The sequence below is a fragment of the Mirounga angustirostris genome, unplaced genomic scaffold (assembly GCF_029215605.1).
Source record: "Mirounga angustirostris isolate CCGP_5_RB_7025 unplaced genomic scaffold, mMirAng1.0.hap1 SCAF_4, whole genome shotgun sequence".
In the NCBI taxonomy this organism is placed as follows: domain Eukaryota; kingdom Metazoa; phylum Chordata; class Mammalia; order Carnivora; family Phocidae; genus Mirounga; species Mirounga angustirostris.
Window position 1 is genome coordinate 179,965,978 of NW_026991712.1, and position 18,673 is coordinate 179,984,650.

At 39.9% G+C, this 18,673-nt stretch overlaps 1 protein-coding gene and 1 pseudogene across 2 annotated transcripts in view; one reads left to right on the plus strand and one right to left on the minus strand.

Annotated features, from left to right (window-relative positions):
* Positions 1-18,673, minus strand: part of KAZN (kazrin, periplakin interacting protein) — a 1,036,128-nt gene that overhangs the window by 655,869 nt on the left and 361,586 nt on the right. The window lies entirely within an intron of this gene.
* Positions 3,456-5,019, plus strand: LOC129046410 (cell division cycle protein 20 homolog; annotated as a pseudogene).

Genomic DNA, 18,673 nt, shown 5'->3' on the forward strand with positions numbered 1-18,673 from the left:
ACCATATATATGAGCAGTAGTTTAGGAGCATAAAGATGATGCTAGACTCACTCTACAAAAGCTTAAAAATAAGCCTTGAAAGGATGAAACTGACTTGCAAGTAAGTGAACTGCCCCTCAGAACAGAGCCCAACACTCTCTAAAGGAAGACAACAGAATCTAACCCCCTAAATGTAAAATTTACAATGTCCAGTACTCAATAAAAAATTACCTGACAGGCCAAGAAGTGGGAAAACAAAACCAACAAACAAGAAAAAAATAAATAAATGATCAAAGAAATAGGTCCAGAAGTGGATAGAGGCGATGGAATTTGCAGAGGAGATTGAAAACATTATCTTAACTATTTTCAAGTTTTTGAAGGAAAACCTGAATATAATGAGAAGTTGACAATGTAAGGAGAACCAATGGAACTTCTAGAAATGAAAGTTACAATATCTGAAATTTAAAATTCACTGGATGGGATAAGCAGCAAGTTAAATATTAAAGAATAAAATGTTAGTGAACTAGAAGATGTCACTATAGAAACTGTCCAAAGAAAAAAAACAGCACAGAAAGAAAAATAACAGAATCTCACTGAATTGTGGGAAACTATCTAGTGGTCTAACATGTATTATGGGAATTTGGAAAAGGGATGAGACAAATATTTGAAGAAATAGAGTAAAAAATTTTCCAAACTTGATGAAGACTATAAACCACAAATCCAAGAAACTTAATGAACTGCAAAGGTAACACACAAAAGAAAACCATCCCAAGGGACAACATAATCAAACTGCTGGAAAACACTAGCAAAGGGAATAATCTTAAAAGCAGAAGGGAAAGAAGACATTAAATTTAGAGGAACAAAGATAAAAATGACAAGAATCTTCTTGTCAAAAACTATGCAGTCCAGAAGAAAATGAGATCACTTTTTCAAAGGGCTGAAAGAAACATAGTCAATAAAGAATTCTAGAGCCAATACAATATCTTTCAATTTAAAAAAAAAATTTTTTTTTTTTAAGATTTTATTTATTTGCGAGAGAGAGAATGAGAGACAGAGAGCATGAGAGGGAGGAGGGTCAGAGGGAGAAGCAGGCTCCCTGCTGAGCAGGGAGCCTGATGCGGGACTCGGTCCCGGGACTCCGGGATCATGACCTGAGCCGAAGGCAGTTGCTTAACCAACTGAGCCACCCAGGGGCCCCTACAATATCTTTCAAAAACAGAGGCAATATAAAGACTTTTTCAGACATACAAAAGTTGAGAGCATTTGTCATCGAAAGGCATGTACTATAGGAGAGATGAAATGAGGGTACCAATGAATAAAGAAGACTGTAAATAATAAATAGGTAAATTTTTTTTTTAAAGTCTCACTGTAAATTTCTCTAAAAAATAATTGCCTGTTTAAAGTGAAAATAATCGCAAGGTGTCACGTAGAAGTAAAATCTTTGATAACAGTAGCACAAAAAAAGAGGAAAAACAAGTTATTTTGGTGTAAGTAAGGTTCATGAAGTTGAGCTGTGACCACTGACAGCTGTATCATACAGACCACAGAGTAAACCCTAAAAAATAAATTATAACTAATAAATCAATCATGGAGAAAAAGATGGAACTTAAAATTACTCAAATATTTTTCCTGCTATTTTCTTCTTCTTTTTTTTTTTTAACATATATTGTATTATTTGTTTCAGAGGTACAGGGAAGAATGAAGGGGGTTAAATCGGAGGGGTAGACGAACCATGAGAGACGATGGACTCTGAAAAACAAACTGAGGGTTCTAGAGGGGAGGGGGTGGGGGGGGGTTAGCCTGGTGATGGGTATTGGGGAGGGCACGTTCTGCATGGAGTACTGGGTGTTATGCACAGACAATGAATCATGGAACACTACATCTAAAACAAATGATGTAATGTATGGTGATTAACATAACAATAAAAATTTTAAAAAATACTCAAATAATCCAAAAGAAGGGAGGAAAAGGGGAACAAAGAACAGATAAGTCAAAAAGAAAACACACAGCAAAGTGGTAGACTGCTGCACACACATATAATAAACACACACATCAAAAGTGACTAAACATTACAATTTAAAAGGTAGAGATTGCCAGACTGGATCAAGAAATAAAAATAAAAATATAAAAAGCAAGACCCGACCATATATTTTGTACAAGAAACCTACTTTAAATATAAAGATACAAATAGGTTGAAAATCAAAGGCAGGAAAAACTTGGAGCAGGTCAACAAGACTCAAGAAAGTTGCAGTAGCTATACTTTTTTTTTTTTTAAGATTTTATTTACTTATTTGTGTGTGTGTGAGAGAGAGAGCACAAGCCGGGGGAGCAGCAGGCAGAGTCAGAAGCAGGCTCTCCGCTGAGCAAAGAGCCCAAATGCGGGACTCGATTCCAGGACCCTGGGATTATGATCTGAGCCAAAGGCAGATGCTTAACTGACTGAGCCACCCAGGCGTCCCTGCAGTAGCTATGCTGACATCAGAAAAACAGACTTCTGCACAAGGACTGTTAATAGGGATAAAGAGGAATATTATGAAATGATACAGGGCTCAATTCATCAAAATGCCGTAATAATCCTAAATAACAGAGCTTTAGAATGTATGAAACAAAACAAGCCAGTACTGAGAGGGAAAGCCACATATGTACGGATATTGTTGGAAACTCCAACACTCTTCTTTCAATGATCAATAGGAGATGTGGACAGAAAATCAGTAAATATATAGAGAACGTGAATGACACTTAAAACCTATCTGACCTAAGTGACATTTATAGACTGCTCCAACAAAGAACAGCAGTGTATACATCCATTTCAAGTACACAGGTAATATTCACCAAGATAATTCATATGCTGAGCCCCCAAGGGAGGCTTTCAGTAAACATAAAAGATTTAAAATCATGCGGACTATGTTCTTTCAGCACAATAGAATTAAATTAGAAACCAAGACAAATGTCTGAAAAATTCCCAGGAAACATACTTCTAAATAATCCATGGATCAAAAAAAAAACAAAAACAAAAAACAAAAAAACCCAAACCAAATCATATGGGAAATTAGAAAATATTTTGAACTAAATTAAAATTAAAGCACAACATATAAAATTTAGGGATTTATAACTATAAAGAGGGGAAAAAAGGCTCAAAATCAATGATCCGAGTGTTGAATTAAGAACCCAGATAAAGAAAAAATTAAATTCAAATGAGTAAAAATAAGAGCAGACATCACTGAAACAGAAAACGGATAAACATTAAGAAAAATCAATGAAGCAAAACAAAAGAAGTCAACAAAATTAGTAAACTTTTAACTAGATTAATCAAGAAACAAAGAGAAGGCGCAAATAACAAATATGAGGAATGCAAAGGGACATCACTGGATACTACTTCACTAGAGATCCTACAGACATTAGAAAGACAATAAAAATTTGAACAACTTTTTGCCAGTAAGTTAAAAATTTAACTGAAATAGCCAAATTTCTTGAAAGACACAAATAAGCAAAGCTGATACCAAAAAGAAGAAAACATAAACAATCCTGAATTTATTAAAGAAATTAAGTTCATATTAAAAACCTGACCAGAACGGTCTGGGATTGGACCTGCTGGGGGCTGAAGGACTCGGCGGTCACCCACTCCAAGGACTCCTCCCTCTGCAGACGCTGCCATGGCGCAGTTCGTGTTCGAGAGTGACCTGCACTCGCCATTGCAGCTGGACGCATCCATCCCCAATGCACCCTCCGCACGCTGGCAGCGCAAAGCTAAGGAAGCCGTGGGCCCGCTCCCTCACCCATGCGGGCAGCCAACTGATCCCACAGCGCTGGCAGGACCCCAGGCCGAACTCCTGGCAAATCCAGCTCCAAGGCTCAGACCACTCCCAGCAAACCTGGGGGTGACTGCTATATCCTCCATCGCAGTGCTTCCCAGATGGAAGTGGCCAGTTTCCTCCGGAGGAGGGAAAACCAGCCTGAAGCTAGCCAGATGCCCACCAAGAAGGAATATCAGAGAGCCTGGGCTTTGAACCTGAACGGTTTTGATGTGGAGGAAGCCAACATCCTTCGGCTCTGTGGAAAACCACAAAATGCCCCAGAGGGTTACCAGAACAGACTGAAAGTGCTTTACAGCCAGAAGGCCACACCTGGCTGCCACCGGAAGACCTGCCGTTACATTCCTTCCCCGCCAGACCGAATCCTGGATGCCCCTGAAATCCGGGATGACTACCCGAACCTTGTGGACTGGAGCTCTAGGGACTTCTGGCTGTGGCGTTGGACAGCAGCATGTACTTGTGGAATACCAGGTCTGGTGACATCTTGCAGCTACTGCAAACGGAGCAGCCTGGGGACTAGATATCCTCTGTGGCCTGGATCAAAGAGGGCAGCTACCTGGCTGTGGGCACCAGGAGTGCGGAGGTGCAGCTGCGGGAGGTGCAGCAGAAGCGGCTTCGAAACATGACCACTCATTCTGCCCGTGTGAGCTCCCTGTGTTGGAATAGCTATATCTCGTCCAGTGGCTCACGTTCTGGCCACATCCACCACCATGATGTTCGGGTGGCAGAACACCATGTGGCCACACTGAGCAGCCACAGCCAGGAGGTGTGTGGGCTGCGCTGGGCCCCAGATGGATGACATTTGGCCAGCGGTGGCAACGATAAGTTGGTCAATGTGTGGCCTAGTGTTCCTGGAGAGGGTGGCTGGGTTCCCCTGCAGACATTCACCCAGCATCAAGGGGCTGTCAAGGCTGTAGCTTGGTGTCCCTGGCAGTCCAATGTCCTGGCAACTGGAGGGGGCACCAGGGACCGACACATTCGAATCTGGAATGTCTGCTCTGGGGCCTGTCTGAGTGCTGTGGATGCTCAATCCCAGGTGTGCTCCATCCTCTGGTCTCCCCACTACAAGGAGCTCATCTCAGGCCATGGCTTTGCCCAGAACCAGTTGGTTATTTGGAAGTACCCAACCATGGCCAAGGTGGCTGAGCTTAAAGGTCACACTGCCAGGGTGTGGCAGGGTGAAAATTTAAAGGAATATTTTTTAAAAGCATCTATAAGTAGTAAATGAGTCTAACGACCAGAATACAAGGTCAGTATACAAAATTAATTCTATTTTTATATGCTAATGAATAATTAGAAATTAAAATTTAGAAATATTTACAATAGCATAAAACATGAAATACTTAAGAATAAGTATCTCTATATATCTGTAAATATATATCTGAATACTGAAAACTACAAAATATTGCCAGGAGAATTTAAGTAAGACCTTTTTAAAAAAAATTTTTTTAAGTAAGTTCTTTAAAAAACCTTGATTTATCATGTTCATGGATTGAATGTGTAAATATTTTTAATGTGTCAATTCTCCCCAAATTGATCTGCCCATTCAATGCAATACCAATCAAAATCCTATCAGGATTTCCTATAGAAATCAATATGATTTTCTACAATTTATATAGAAATGCAAAGGATGTAGAATAGCAAAAAAGAACAAAAGGGGAGGACTTACACTACCAGATTTGAAGATTCATGACAAATCTACAGTAATCAAAACAATATGGTATTGACATAGGATAGAATATAGATCAATGGAAAAGAATTGAGACTTCAAAAGCAGATCCACATATGTACAGCCAATTGATTTTCAACAAGTATCCAAGGAATTAAAAGGGAAAGGATAGTTTTTTTAACACATGATGCTGGTTGGGTATAGATGGGTATAGATGAATGAGCTTTAACCCTTACTTTATATCATACACAAACATCAACTCAAAATGGCTTCTAGACCTACTCATAGAAGCTAAAACAAAACAACCAGGAAAAAAAAAAAAAAAAAAACAGGAAAAAAAGTCTCTGTGATCTTGGAGTAAGCAAAACTTCTCAATTAGGATACAAAAAGCATAATCTATAAGGAAAAAAAAAAGAATAAGGATTTTACCAGTTTTTACTTTCTGAAAGACCATTAAGAACATGAAAAAGCTAGCCAAAGACTACAAGAGAATATTTGCTGTATATTTTTCTGACAGAGGACTTATATCCAGGATACATAAAGAACTCTTACAACTCAACAAGAGCGTAACTCAAAAAAACGTGGGTGAAAGTTTGAACAGACACTTCACCAAAGTCCAAAACACATGAAAAGATGTTCAATATTATTACACCATCAAAGATACTCAAATGAAAAATTAGTATCAAAGAGATACTAATACATATCCACTCAGATGAATGAAATTTAAAGACTGATAATATAAAGTATAGTGATGAGGTGGAGCTCCTGGAACATTCATACATTGCTGGTGTAAAACAGCATAATTATTTTGCAGAGTTGGCAGCTTCTATAAGTACCATTTTCAATTAGACCCTGCAATTCTACTTCTGGGTATATACCCAAGACAAATGAAAACATATGCCCACACAAAAACTTGTGCATGCATGTCCATAGTAGCCTTATTCATAAAAGCCAAAAACTGGAAATAATTCCAATATCCCTCACCCAATGAGTGGATAACGAAATTGTGGTACATGCTTACGATGGAACACTATTTGGTAATAAAAAGGAACACACTACTGATACATGCAGCAATAGGGATGAATCTCAAAAACATGCTAAGCAAAAGACTTGAGACAGAAGAGTACATACTGTAGGATTCCATTTATATAAAATTCTGGCAAAGGCAGATCTAGTCTGTAGGGTTAGGAAGTAGCTCAGTGTTTGGCTGGGGCTGGGATTGGGGGCTGGATATGGACTGTGAAGGGCATGAGGGAACATTTTCAGGTTATGTAATTGTCTTATGTCTTGGCTGTGGTGTCTCTTATCTTGATTGTGGCTGTGGTGGTGGTGGTTATACAAGTATATAGATAGTCAGAACGTATCAAATTGTCCACTCAAAGTGTGTATGTTTTACTGGGCCCAAGGGTTGTATGTATTGTATGAAATTCATGGTAACAGTAAAATGGATTTTTAAAACAGAATACTATAATACTATCTATTTCATTGATCTGTTATTTATGTATTTGTTTAACAAATGTCTAGCTGTTGGGCACTGTGCTAGGGCTTTAAGGGAATTGCAGTGAATGAGACAGACAAGGAATTAGCCCTCATGGACATTTCATGGTGGTTGTGAAGATGGATGGAGAAGGAAATGAGGGGCACCTGGGTGGCTCAGTCAGTTAAGCGTCCAACTCTTAATTTCGGCTCAGGTCATGATCTCAGGGTCCTGAGATCAAGCCCTGCATGGGGCTCTGCGCTCAGTGGGGAGGCTGCTGGAGATTCTCTCTCTCTCCCTCTGGCCCTCCCCCGACTCACACACACACTCTCTCTCAAATAATAAATAAATAAATCTAGATAAATAAATACATTGAAGGAAATGAATGTCACACAAACACCTGCACACGAATGCTCAAAGCAGCATTACCCATAGCAGCAAAAAAGTGGAATCTAGCCCACTGTCCATCCACTGATGGATGGATCAACAGAATTCAGTATATCCAGACAATGGAATTTATTTCACTGTAAAAAGGAATGAAGTTCGCATACGTGCTACAACATGGATGGATGCAGAAAACGCTATGCTGAGTGAACGAAGCCAGATACCAAAGGCTACGTATTGCAGGATTCTGCTTATCTAAAGTGCCCAGAATTGGCAAATCCATAGCTACAGAAAGTAGATTCGTGGTCTCTAGGGGCTTGTGGAAAAAGGGAGAATGGGGAATGGCTGCCTGTGGTTTCTTTCTGAGGTGATGAAAACGTTCCAGAATTAGAAAATGGTGCAATTGTATAACCTCGTGCATATATTAGAAATACTGATTTGTATACTTTAAAAGAGTGGATTTTATGATATGTGAATTACACCTTAATAAAAAATTCACTTTTAAACCAACTGAATGTAAGGATGATGGGGACATGTCACCTGTAAGAGTTAAGAGAGGAGCTGGGAAGAAGTCACTGTGTGGGATGGGCAGGGAAGCCTCCTGAAAGGAGCTTTCAGAAGGGGCCAGGCCTGTGCCAAAAAGGCCTGGAAACCTAAGAACTGATGAGAATCCCATGGGAGCAGGCCATGGGGTGCAGAGACTGCGATAATTCACGATGAAGTGAGCAAGGCCAGACCGTACACATCAGAGCAATGACTTTGGGGGATGCTTCTTTCCATTTGCTTCAATAAAAAAGTGATTTGGTAAAGAAGGTGTGGAAATTGTATGGTTCTAAATATGATCAGCTTCAAGTAGAAAGCGATCTTAGAAATTGTAGACAAGTCTAGCTGTAAGATGACCACAGTGAGTGTCACAGGCTCCTGAGAACTCACTTCTCTTTTCTCCAAGGAGTATAATGTCTTCCTGATACATACACAGGGCTGTACAAACTCAGAATAACCAAACCGAAAGTATTTATATGTATGATGTGGAAAGAAATCACCAATGGGAGTTAAATTGTTTTTATTCAAGGCTAAATTTTCAAATCTGTATCAAATATCACAGAGCAAATGGCTTTTTCTAGGATTAACTGCCCAGTTACCCACTTACCCATAATTTGCCACTGATTAGAAGTAGGCAATTATCATTGTAATTTGTCTTTATTGGCCTCATTTTACACTTGAAAAAGCCAAACTATCATTTTTTTTTCTAGCCCTATGATTCCCAACCCTTTTGGAATTCACACCTTATGTATTATTTATTTCATAATATCTCTCCATCCTGAGTGGTAGGTTTTATGTGTCTTTGGGATGGATTAAAATTAAACTAGATTTTTAAAAATTACTTAAATTTGTCAACATGCCTGAGTAAAGGGATGACATCACAGAGTATGTCATGATCTAGGCCAGAAGTTCTTCCAACAAGTTTAGGATTCCACAGATGGAACTTAAAATTAGGCCAAACTACCTAATTTTACACAAGGGGAAACCCTGGCCCAGAAAAGTGAAGTGACTTGCCCAAGGTGTCTTCTAGTGAATTTAGGGGACCAAGGGACAAGAACAGAAGAATGCTTTAAGGTAGTTCAATTTCTTTAAATGGCTTATAAAAAGTATAAGCACCACAAACAGGAAAAGCTGACCTTTTTTTTCCAGCTATGTTTTGGGGTAATTTGTTATGCAGAATACATACACAGAATCAGTTATATGGGGTGGATAAAATACACAGAATTAGTTATATGGGATGGATGAAAATCATAGCAAGATGAATAAGGAAGTTCACTGGTTCCACTGATGAGAAGTTCAGGGAGCGATTAAGAAGGCAGGCTCCAAATGGTGCCTAGGAGGCTCAGTTTTTTTGAGCATCCAACTCTTGGTTTCGGCTCAGGGCATGATCTCAGGGTTATGAGATGGAGCCTATGTGCTTGAGAGAGGAGAATCTGCTTGAGATTCTCTCTCTGCCCTCCCCCACTCTCTCTCTCTAATAAGTAAATAAATCTTTTTTAAAAAAAAAAAGGCAGGCTCCAAGAGAGAGGTCAGACACAAAAGAATATTTATGCATCGATTCCATTTATGTAAAGTTCAAAATCAGGCAAAACTAACCTATGGTGTTAGACCCCAAGAGAGAAATTTTCCTTGGGATGGTGGGATGTGGGCAGTATGAGGTGTAGGAAAATAGCTTCTGGGGTCCTGGTGATGATCTATTTCTTGATTACATCCATCAGTGATGGCAGTTCTGGTTACCAAATGTGCTTCCTCAGTGAAAATTCATCAAGCTGTACCACTGTGATTTATACACTTTTCTTTTGTGTGGTGTATTAGTTGTCTACTGCTACCCAACAGACCACCTCAAAACCTAGAGGCTCAAAATATTTACTATCTCACAGGTTCTGTAGTTCAGGAAGAGAGCATGGCATAACTGAGATCTCTGCTTCAGGGTCTCTGAAGCAAGATGTCAGCTAGGGCTGCGGTATCATCTCAAGGCTCGCCTGGGGTGGCTCTGCTTCCAACTCACTTATGTGGTTGTGGGCAGGATTCAGTTCCTTGTGGGCTGCTGGGTTGAGGGCCTCAGCTGCATGCCAGCTGTTGGCCAGAGACCACCCTCAGTTGCTGACCACATGGGCTTCTCCAACATAGCAGCTTACTTCACCAAAGCATGCAAGCCAAGAGGGAGAAGAGTGCTACCAAGATGAAAGTCACAGGCATTTGTAACCTAATCACGAAGTGACATGGCATCACATGTCATGTTGTCTTTTTTCAGAGAAAGAGCACGAGCAATGGGGGAGGGGCAGAGGGAGCAGGAGAGAGAGAATTTGAGCAGACTCCCCAATGAGTGCAGAGCTGGACACAGGGCCCCATCCCACGACCCGGAGAGTATGACCTGAGCCAAAATCAAGAGTCTGATGCTTAACCTGTGGAGCCACCCAGGTGCCCCCATGTGTCATATTCTATTCATTACAGGCAAGTCACTAGGACCAGCCCAAATTCAAAGGGTGGGGATTACACAAAGGGGTGAATACCAGGAGGGAGGAATCACAGATGGGAGTTTTTTGAAAAAGCTGTTCACTCTACACATTCTACTTCAATATAAGCTTATTTAAAAAATAATGAAGGCAAGCTGAGGCATCAGACTGACTCGGGTGTGAATCCCACCTCTCCCATCAGCTGGAGGAGATTGCACAACTCATTAAAGTGCTGTATATCTGTTTCTCCATCTATTAAATGGGGTAATAGCTACCTATTTCCTAGAACTGTAATTTAGGGAAAGCAGGTAATGCCTGCAAAGCCCTGTTGCAGGCTCTGCCACAGGTTAAGTACTCAGTACTAAGAGTGGTTACGATTATTTAAAAGATATTCCAAAAGTAATTTTATAGCAAGGAGAAAAGAACAGGACCACAAGTAAGACATTTTGAGGAAACAGACTCTGAGATGTTAGGCAACTTGTCTGAACCAGGATTTAAACCTGGATGCATTAACCCCAGAGTCATTTCTATTTTTTGCACCCCCAATGGTAGGCTCTGACTGGCTTTCCCCTCTTATTTCTGTCCCCTCTAGGTCTTTGTTCACACTGCTGTCAGACTAACTGTCCTACCATCTTTCTCCATCTGAAATTCTCCAGCTAAAGATACCCCAATTGACTTCACTATCAAGTGAGCATCCTCTCCTCAGCCTACAGGGAGGTCTGAACTTTGTTCTAATATCTGGGGACTTATTTTCCTGCAGTTCTCTATCATATATCCTCTGCTCCAAGCATCATGAGCTCATTATGAGCCAAAAACATATCATGACCCATCTGATCCCCACTTCCATACATTGGCACTGCTTTTCCTCTTCTCTAAATGTTATTCCTTTAAAATTTCTCTCTTTACATCCATCCATCCACCCACCCACCCATCTACCCACCCATCCAATATTTATTAATCCATTTCTGGGTATCTTGCACTGTGCTAAGCACAGGAACCACTACAAGAAAGAATCAGGCATGACCCCTGCTCTCTAGAATCAGTCATATCTCAATTAGAATACACTGTATGAAATGCTATAGGAGAGAACAGTAAAAACCTGTTGACATCCTTCTTGTGGCCCAAGGCTCAGCTATAATTTCTGGTCTCCATGATGCCTTCCTGATTATTCTATTACACTGATGCTTCTTCTCTAAATTTCTACAGCTCCAGGAGCTCCACTGTCCATCTAATGGCTTCATGTAGAAAACTGCCTATAAGATAGTTATATGAGAAAGGGATTGTTAAAGCTTTATAGGGAACTTATTATGAGATACAAGCAGTATACAAATTGTCTTATTGAATAATCCCAACAACTCCATCAAGTAATTCTTATCATGCCACTGTATAGCTAAGGAAACTAAAGATGTAGAGAGGTAAAGTGCAATGTCTCGAGGCAAAGAGGTGCTAGAGCCTGGACTCAAACCCAGGTCTATCTGACTGTGATGTCCTTGCCTGCTCTGAACCTCTCATTACACTCCTCTTGTATTCCTGCAGCTCAATACGTGATGAGAACAGCAGCCAACCTTTAATTTTTCACCATGGTTACAAAGGCCTTTCCCATCCACTAATTCAAATATTTACTGAGTGATAGAATGAACTATAGAAGCCCCAAATAGGTCATCTCATCAGTAGGATGAGAAGCCTGATGGATCTCTTATCAAGCTTATCACTGTGGGCTTCCTTTGGTGTCAGACTTCTCCAAATAGTTGGCCACACTGTCAGGGTTGGTGCCTCTGTTGTGACAACTTCCCTCCAGCACAGCGTCCATGAGGCATCCTTTGGAAAGAGCTCAGACTGCCAGGCCTTTTACAACAAAACCCTCTTTTTCTTGGGAATTCTCAAATGTGGCAGTGAGCAGATGTGCTCACAGAGCCTCTGAATGCAAGCACAGACGGAATGCTCTGCATAGAAATTGTGCGTAAACTTCACAACTGGGGAACATAAAAATCTTTTATTTGCAGAAGTTGGGAGGTTGTAATTTGAATGTGTGAAATTGCCAATAGTCTGGTAAATACGACGGCCCACCAGCAGCCTTAAAAGGGAATTGAAACCGTTTTAAAAATCAGTGAGGTAGGCAATGCATGGGTGTGTGTGTTTTCTATGGAACCAATAGAGAGATTTATGTTAGATGCAAAATACTCTTTAAGTCACTGAGTACAAGAATGGGTCAGTAGGAAGGTGGTGGACTTGTTCTAACCAGCGGAGGCCTGCTGGGACTTTAGTCTGTTCAAAATCCTGTGGTGGTTCCATATTGCCTGCAGAAAGAAATTCATTTTCTTCGGTCTGGCATTTTCCACTCCAGCTCCAACCACATCTACTATGCTTTTCCTTTTGGCACCTCATTCTCCAGAAAGATTCCAGTTACTCCTACCTCCCTGGACATGGGCTCCATTTTCTCACCTCATGTTTCTGCTCATGCCTTCCTGCCTATAATATCCTCCTTATCAACAGTACATGTTCAAATCCTACCCTTCTTTCAAAACTAGGATCTCCCTTGGCTCCTACCGTTCCCTACCACCCCTCACTGCAATCCAACCCATCTTACTGGCAAGTTCTGGTGGCTCTACCTCCAAAATAACTTAACTGGGAACTGGTTTCTCTCCATGGTTCTCATCCTTGTCCAGCACCATCATCTCTCCGCCTGATGGATTACAGAGACTTCCTCTCTAATCTCCTTGCTTTGGACTTGGCCCACACAACAGCCAGACTTTTTTTTTTTTTTTTTAATGTAAGTCAGTTAATCCACTCCTATGTTAATACCCTTCAGGGGATTCCTGTAATACTTAGCATCAAACCCAAATGCCTTCACATGGCTTCCAAGGCCCCCGAAATCTGGCCCTGGCCACCACTTTGACTTCATCCCAAAACTCTCTCACCCTGGTCACTCTGTTCCAGAACTGAGGTCTTGTGCAGTGTAACCAGAGAACTATCCCATATCTTATTCACCCTCAAGCTCCCAACGGTGTCCTGCACAGTGCCTTGTAACAAGTAGGGAGAAATCAATCTTTATTAGTTCAACAATACTTCTCCAACTTATAATTGGAGTTTTAGGCAATCAGTGGTGTATCACAAAAATCTAGCCATCATTTCTTAAGGGCTCCTCTGTTGCATTTTGGGGAAACCCCATTTCTTTTTTCACAATGCTAGTTGTTTTTCTTTCACATAGCTGCCATGTGGAAAAATAAATACATAAATCAGGCAAACCTACAGGTGGCATTGTTCTGGGAAAAATGTAGAGACTTAATTAGCAGCGAGACTCCACACATTTTGACTGGGCCAAAAAAATCAGGCTGCCAATTTCTCATTAATTCTTGTTAACTGCCTTGCATTCAAGCCCTTCAAGGACAGCATGTGTTTGATGAAATGGCCTCCAAATCTCCTAACAATTTGCTCGTCTTTAGAACTGCTCCCCTGGAGAGCATCTAATAAAACAGGAATCCATACATATCAGGACAATACCAAAGAAATTGGTACAGTTGACCTTCACACTTACTGCTAATCTTAACTAATGCTTAGTGAGTGCTGATGAGGCCCCACGTTCTACTCTGCACATACTAGTTCATTTAATCATAAGAAAATCTTAAGAGTAAGCACTCCATTAGCTCCATTTTGTAGGCAAGGAAACTGAGACGCAGAGTAGTTGGGTATCTTGGCAAAGTCACACAGCCAGTACTTGACAGATCCAGGATTTAAGACCAGTTAGTCCAACTCCAGAGCCTTTATTTTCAACAACTACTCTAAAAAATTTTGCACCTTTTAATTTTGACTTATTTTATTTTTTAAATTTTTTTTAAAATCACCTTTTCTTTTTATTATGTTATGTTAGTTACCATACAGTACACCATTAGTTTTTGATGTAGTGTTCCATGATTCATTGTTTGCATATAACACCCAGTGCTCCATGCAATACGTGCCCTCCTTAATACCCATCACCAGGCTAACCCATCCCCTCTAAAACCCTCAGTTTGTTTCTCAGACTCCATAGTCTCTCATGGTTCATCTCCCCCTCTGATTTCCTCCCCTTCATTTTTCCCTTCCTTTTCTTTTTTTTTTTTTTTTGCATCATTTCTCACTTCTTTGGAATGATGCTAGTGTTTTTGATAGCTGTTTGATAACTCTAGATATCTTGAAGTTTTCTTAAGATGGTGCATTTATTTTTATTTTGTGCAGAATGATTTTATTTCCCAATATTTGATTTTACTTGGTGTCATTCTTGGTGTTAATATTCTTTGTATGTTTCAAAATTTTAGGTTTTAGATCCACCTTGAGTTGATGCTACTTTTCTTTTTCTTTCTCTTACTCTTCTCTATTTTTAAAATTTTATTATGTTATGTTAGTCACCATACAATACATCATTAGTTTTTGATGTAGTGATCCATGATTCATTGTTTTCGTATAACACCCAGTGCTCCATGCAGTACGTGCCCTCCTTAATACCCACCACCGGGCTAACCCATCCCCCTACTCCCCTCCCCTCTAAAACCCTCCGTTTGTTTCTTGGAGTCCACAGTCTCTCATGGTTCATCTCCCCCTCCGATTTCCCCCCTTTCATTTTTCCCTTCCTTCTCCTAATGTCCTCCATGCTATTCCTTATGTTCCACAAATAAGTGAAACCATATAATTGACTTTCTCTGCTTGACTTATTTCACTTAGCATAATCTCCTCCAGTCCCATCCATGTTGATGTAAAAGTTGGGTATTCATTCTTTCTGATGGCTGTGTAATATTCCATTGTATATACGGACCACATCTTCTTTATCCATTCATCTGTTGAAGGGCATCTCAGCTCTTTCCACAGTTGGGCTATTGCAGACATTGCTGCTATGAACATTGGGGTGCATATGGCCCTTCTTTTCTGTGTCTTTGGGGTAAATACCCAGTAGTGCAATTGCTGGGTCATAGGGTAGCTCTATTTTCAATTTTTTTGAGGAACCTCCACACTGTTTTTCAAAGTGGCTGTACCAACTTGCATTCCCACCAACAGTGTAAGAGGGTTCCCCTTTCTCCACAACATCTCCAACATTTGTTGTTTCTTGCCTTGTCAATTTTTGCCATTCTAACTGCTATAAGGTGGTATCTCAGTGTGGTTTTGATTTGAATTTCCCTGATGACTAATGATGATGAACACTTTTTCATGTGTCTGTTAGCCATTTGTATGTCTTCTTTGGAGAAGTGTCCGTTCATGTCTTTTTTTTTACTTGATTTTTTTGTTTTTTGGGTGTTGAGATTGAGAAGTTCTTTATAGATCTTAGAAATCAGCGCTTTGTCTGTAGTGTCATTTGCAAATATCTTATCCCATTCTGTGGGTTGCCTCCTTGTTTTGTTCACTGTTTCCTTTGCTGTGCAGAAGCTTTTTATCTTTTTTTTTATTATGTTAATCACCATACATTACATCATTAGTTTTAGATGTAGTGTTCCATGATTCATTGTTTGCATATAACAGCCAGTGCTCCATTCAGTACGTGCCCTCTTTAACACCCATCACCAGGCTAACCCATCCCCCGACCCCCCTCCCGTCTAGAACACTCAGTTTGTTTCTCAGAGTCCATAGTCCTTCATGGTTCGTCTCCCCCTCTGATTCCCCACCCCCCTTCATTTTTCCCTTCCTGCTATCTTCTTTTTTTTTTTTTTTTTAACATATAATGTATTATTTGTTTCAGAGGTACAGGTCTGTGATTCAACAGTCTTACACAATTCACAGTGTTCACCATTGCACACACCCTCCCCAATATCTATCACCCAGACACCCCATCCCTCCCACCCCCCACCACTCCAGCAACCCTCAGTTTGTTTCCTGAGATTAAGAATTCCTCATATCAGTGAGATCATATGATACATGTCTTTCTCTGAGAAGCTTTTTATCTTGATGAAGTCCTAAAAGTTCATTTCTGCTTTGGTTTCACTAGCATTTGGAGATGTATCTTAAAAGAAGTTGCTGTGGCTGATGTCAAAGAGGTTACTGCCTATGTTCTTCTCTAGGATTTTGATGGATTCCTGTCTCACATTGACGTCTTTCATCCATTTAGAGTTCATCTTTGTGTATGGTGTAAGCGAATGGTCAAGTTTCATTCTTCTGTATATAGCTGTCCAATTTTCCCAGCACCATTTATTGAAGACTGTCTTTTTTCCATCAGATATTTTTTCCTGCTTTGTAGAAGATTAGTTGACCATAGAGTTGAGGGTCTATATCTGAGCTCTCTATCCTGTTCCATTGATCTATGTGTCTGTTTTTGTGCCAGTACCATGCTGTCTTGGTGATCACAGCTTTGTAATATAGCTTGAAATCAGGCAACGTGATGCCCCCAGCTTCGTTTTTCTTTTTCAACATTTCCTTGGCGATTCGGGGTTCTGATTCCATACAAATTTTAGGATTGTTTGTTCCAGCACTTTGAAAAATGTCGTTGGAATTTTGATCAGGATGGTGTTGAAGGTATAGATTGCTCTGGGCAGCAGAGACATTTTAACAATGTTTATTCTTCTGATCCATGAGCATGGAATGTTTTTCCATCTTTTTGTGTCTTCTTCAATTTCTTTCATGAGTGTTCTGTAGTTCCTAGAGTATAGATCCTTTACCTCTTTGGATAGGTTTATTCCGAGGTGTCTTATGGTTGTTGGTGCTATTGTAAATGGAATTGTTTCTCTAATTTCTCTTTCTACAATTGCATTGTTAGTGTATAAGAAAGCAACTGATTTTTGTGCATTGATTTTGTATCCTGCCACATTACTGAATTGCTGTATGAGTTCTAGTAATTTGGGGGTGGAGTCTTTTGGATTTTCCACATAAAGTATCATGTTATCTGTGAAGGGAGAGAGTTTGACTTCTTCTTTGCCAATTTGAATACCTTTTATTTCTTTTTGTTGTTCTTTTGTTGTCTTTATTTCTTTTCGTTGGTAGGACTTCTAGTACTATGTTGAACAATAGTGGTGAGAGTGGGCATCCTTGACGTGTTCCTGATCTTAAGGGAAAGGCTCTCATCTGTTCCCCATTGAGGATGATATTCACTGTGGGTTTTTCATAGATGGATTTTATGAACTTGAGGAATGTTTCTTCTATCCCTATACTCTGAAGAGTTTTAATCAGGAAAGGATGCTGTATTTTGTCAAATGCTTTTTCTGCATCAACTGAGAGGACCATATGGTTCTTCTCTCTCCTCTTATTAATGTGTTCTATCATATTGATTGATTTGCGAATGTTGAACCACGCTTGCATCCTGGGGATAAATCCCACTTGGTCGTGGTGGATGATCCTTTTAATGTATTGTTGGATCCTATTAGCTAGGATTTTGTTGAGAATTTTGGAATCCATATTCATCAGGGGTATCGGTCTGAAATTCTCCTTTGGGTCTTTGCGTGGTTTGGGAATTAAGGTAATGCTGGCCTCATAGAATGAGTCTGGAAGTTTTCCTTCTGTTTCTATTTTTTGAAACAGCTTCAGGAGAATAGGTATTATTTCTTCTTTGAATGTTTGGTAGAATTCCCCAGGGAATTTGTCAGTCCCTGGACTCTTGTTTTTTGAGAGGTTTTTGATCACTGCTTCAATCTCTTTACTGGTTGTTGGCCTATTCGGGTTGTCAATTTCTTCCTGTTTCAGTCTTGGCAGTTTATAGGTTTCCAGGAAGGCGTCCATTTCTGCCAGGTTGCTTAATTTATTGGCATATAGCTGTTGATAATAATTTCTAATAATTGTTTCTATTTCCTTGGTGTTAGCCATGATCTCTCCCCTTTCATTCATAATTTTATTAATTCGTGTCCTTTCTCTTTTCTTTTGGATAAGTCTGGCCAGTGCTTTATCAATCTTATTAATTCTTTCAAAGAACCAGCTTCTAGTTTCATTGATCTGATCTACTGTGTTTCTGGTTTCTACTTCATTGATCTCTGCTCTAATCTTAATTATTTCTCTTCTAATGCGTGGCTTAGGCATAGTTTGTTGCTTTTTCTCTAGTTGTTTAAGGTGTAAAGTTAGTTGGTGAATTAGGGATTTTTGAGTGAGGCTTGGATGGCTGTGTGTTTCCCCCTTAGGACTGCCTTTGCAGTATCCCATAGGTTTTGGACCGATGTGTTTTCGTTCTCATTGGTTTCCATGAATTGTTTAAGTTCTTTTTTAATTTCTTGGTTGACCCAAACATTATTGAGCAGAGTGGTCTTTAGCTTCCAAGTGTTTGAATTTCTTTCAAATTTTTTCTTGTGATTGAGTTCCAGTTTTAAAGCATTATGGTCTGAGAATATGCAGGGAATAATCTCAATCTTTTGGTATCAGTTGAGACCTGATTTTTGACCCAGTATGTAGTCTATTCTGGAGAAAATTCTGTGTG